The following is a 3,717-nucleotide window of genomic DNA, read 5'->3' on the forward strand; positions in this document are numbered from 1 at the left end:
CCAGTCCCTGATTGGCTGACCAACCAGTTTGGCAATACATGACGCATTTCCTGCCGTAAAGCAGATTTTTTTCCATGAAAATTCATCCCCGGTGGCAGAAGCTTATTACAAAGTCACTAAGTAACCTATGTAAACGCTGATAGTCTGATTTTACTGTGTATACTACCCTGTGCAACCCACATTATTTTCATAATGATATATATAGGTAAAAATGCTGTCTGTTGCTTCTTTAAAGGCCCGTAGTCTGCTCTGCAGATGTTGAATGCACTCTGTAGTGAGAACACATTCAGGCACACGGGTTCAAGGCCTGGATGATCGATCATGCATGATGGTTCATCCAGGAGTTCTGTTAGTCTTCTTGTAGCCTAGTCAATTTGAAAATGTAAGTGACATGAGATTACAAAGAAAATTACGACATAATTACAATGTCATTCACCAAACATTCATACTACCTGTGGTATTTCTCTACAGCAGACATTCTCTTGCTCTGTGGGCATTGTTGAACAATTCCCACAAGTACACCTGTCCCAAGAAAGATAGTTCACTAGCAAGAACCACGCTACAACAATATGTCGTTTAAAGGTTTAATGGAATACAGGAGTTATTGAATGTTGAGAATAGATGAATGGATGTGGGTGAGGTAGAGGGAAGATGTCATCTGTTAGGCTGGTCTGGGGGGATGTACTGAAGACCGGGCGGAGGGAGACTCAGTGTGGGGGTTCCGTCTCAGGCATATATATCCACCCGAGCTGATCACTGGCCCCCCGACAGTGCCTAGAATGAGACATGGGAGAGGTATGCACCGGATTGAATAGGAAGGAAGGGGTGAAGGGATGAGGGGATGAAGGGATGAGGTCGGAAGATGGAAGGATGAAGGGAAGGGAAAGGGAGGGTGGGTAGAGAAATCTTGAGACAAACAGGGTAGGATGGGTTGACCCAGCATAAGTAGGCTTGGCATGTGATTAGAGGTGTGGTTGAGGCTTGACGGAGATCGTTAAGATTGTTGCGGATGTAGGAGCGATATGCTTGGGATGACCAGCGGCCTAGGACCTGAATGGTTTGGTCTGAGATGCCTAGTCTGGCTGCTGTGGATGCTGCGCCGATGCAGAAGGAGTGGCTAGAATAGAGTTCTGGAGATACGCCTGAAATGCACAGGACTTGGTGTAAGTGTTTCTGGAACCAGAATCGATTGGCCATTTTTCCTGCTTCAGTGAGAAAGAGTGGGTGTTGAGGTGATGCCTTAGCAGCATACCTGGAGCTGATGTATTTGGTCAGTGGCTCGTATGGGCTGAGGTAGGATTCGAGGCGGAATAAGTAGATAGGGAAAGAAACTCCCAACTGATCTGTTTTGCTTCTTCGGAGCGTGAATATGAGTGAGTCAGCAATGTGGATGGTTATGTTAGATAGACTGGGGTTATGAGAAGGATTATAGACGGATTAAGTCGGGGCAAATTCAGACCACCTCAGGAATCCGAAAAAAGCCAGCAGAAACATGGATTCTAGGGTTAGGTCAACCATAGGAGATATGTAGCCTGAACGAAGGGAGCGAATGCAGAGGCTGAGAAGGTCTGAAGTGAGTGGTTAGCGCCTAGCTGGGAGAGCCAGTTCCTGTTTACGCAGGCCTTTTATTAACATAGGACACGTGAGAATGGGAGGTTGAAGGACAATGGGAGCCAGTGACTAGTTTTATGAAGAAGTTGATTCCTGCTAAGTAGGTCTGGATGGTGGAGGACCGTATTTTTTGGATGGAATGAGCATGGGTGATGAAGTTGCAGATGGACATGACGTTCAGAGAGGGAGAAGGCAGCTGGTAGGTGGAGTGATATGCCTTGAAGCAATTCCAGCCAGTTAGGTAGGCTGAGAGTGTGCTTGGGGCGAGATTGTTAAGGATGGCTTCTTGTGAAGCGTGAGAGGTTTGACAGCTGTGGAGCTAGTTGAATATTGTGGCTGAAAACGGTGGTATAGGTGTTGGGTGAAGATCCGATTCTGGGGCCAAGTGTCTGAATTTCTGAAACGAGAAGCGAGACAATGAGTCAGCAATGCTTTTGTGGTGACCGGGAACGTGGGCTGCCCGGAGGATGAACTGGTGTTGAGCTGAGAATAAGGTGAGTCTGCGCGGAACTGCATGATGGCTAAAGAACGAGATCGACCTTTGTTCAGGATCTCTACGACTGCGGTGTTATTGGAGTGGAAAAGTATGGACTTCCTAGACCATTCGTGCCCCCAAAGAATGGCAGCTATTATGATGGGATACAGCTCGTGAAGCGCAGAGGAAGGAGAGCGGGACTCTGAGTTGAGGGATTTGAACTCTGGGGGCCAAGCGGAGGCGAACCATCTCCCTCCATAGTAGCCACCAAAGCCTGTGGAGGGAGCCGCATCTGTGAAAAGTTAAATGTCCTCAGGCTGGGTGATGAAGTCATCGTAGAAGAAGGAAATGCCATTCCAAGAAGATAGGAAATGTAGCCACATACGCATTTCCATTTTGCAGGCATCGTCTAGAATGACCCTATCGAGGAGAGAGGGAATGGCAGCAGCCTTAGACAAAAGGATGGACAAGAAGGATTTAGCTTACGGGATTATGTGGATGGCATAATTGAAATGGCCAAGGAGGGCTAACAGCTGGCATTTGGTGCATCTGTCTGCTAGGAGGTAGTTTGACAGAAGCAGAGAGATGTGCTGTATTTTCTCCAGGGCAGAGATGCTTGGAAGGAAATTGAGTCCAGGGTGATGCCTAGGAACTCAATGAAGTGCCAGGTCCTGATGTTTTCTCCTCGGAAAGAAGGACGCCGAGTTCAGAGAAAGCGTTAGTGAGCGTATTGAGCCCGTGGTGAGGAGATGAGGATGGTGGAGTGACGACAAGAAAATCGTCGAGAAGATGGAGAATGTAAGGGAGCCTGTGGTTGTTAGTAAGGATCCAGCATAAGGCTTCTGAAAGAGAATCGAAGATCTTAGGACTGCTTTTGCAGCCAAAGGTAAGGCGCACAGAAAAATAATAAGCCCCCTTCCAGCAAAAAAAAGCGAAAAATGCCAGAAGTCAGGATGAATGGGCAAAACTTTGAATGCGCTTGTAATGTCTGCTTTAGAAAGCCAAGCTCCACGTCCTGCTAGCCGAATGAGGGTGATGGCATGGTCGATGGTTGCATATTGCATGGAGAAATCCGGACTGGGAATGACACTGTTGATGCTTGGAATGTGTGAGCCGTGTGGGGAAGACAGGTCCATAATTAGCCTCTTTTTTCCAGAGTATTTGCGAGTGGCAACACCTATTGGGCTGATGCGGAACAATGGAAAAGGAGGAATATCAAATGGACCTATCATGAATCCTTCTTTGACCTCTTTAGCCAACAGGGTGTCGACAGTGCGAGGTTCTGCAAGAGCAGCCTGGAGGTTGTGACAGTCGTGGGAAATGTCAGGGAGAACTGCCATACCGGGATGAAAACCATGTGTGAAGCCATCTATGAGATAATGAACAAGCTGTCTATCAGGATGGTTTTGTAGAGCAGTGGCAAGGACATTTACCTGAATGGGGGTGCTGAGGTGCTGTACAAGTTGGTTTGCAGCTGTGGTTGGATTGTGGGGGCAAGTGCTCCTGGCATGCGCACCACCGCAGAAGGAGCAGATATGCAGGAGGCGGCAGTTGGAAAGAGTGCAGCCCATGTGGTTAAAATTGTTGCACACCATCCTGCCACCCTCGTACAGGATTGGCCTTCCCCGTCT

General features: G+C 47.9%; 1 pseudogene; it reads right to left on the bottom strand.

Annotated features, from left to right (window-relative positions):
* Positions 1-1,930: 1,930 nt before the first annotated feature.
* LOC126388158 (uncharacterized) lies at positions 1,931-3,426 on the bottom strand (annotated as a pseudogene).
* Positions 3,427-3,717: the final 291 nt, after the last annotated feature.

This window comes from Epinephelus moara, chromosome 3, assembly GCF_006386435.1.
Source record: "Epinephelus moara isolate mb chromosome 3, YSFRI_EMoa_1.0, whole genome shotgun sequence".
NCBI lineage: Eukaryota > Metazoa > Chordata > Actinopteri > Perciformes > Serranidae > Epinephelus > Epinephelus moara.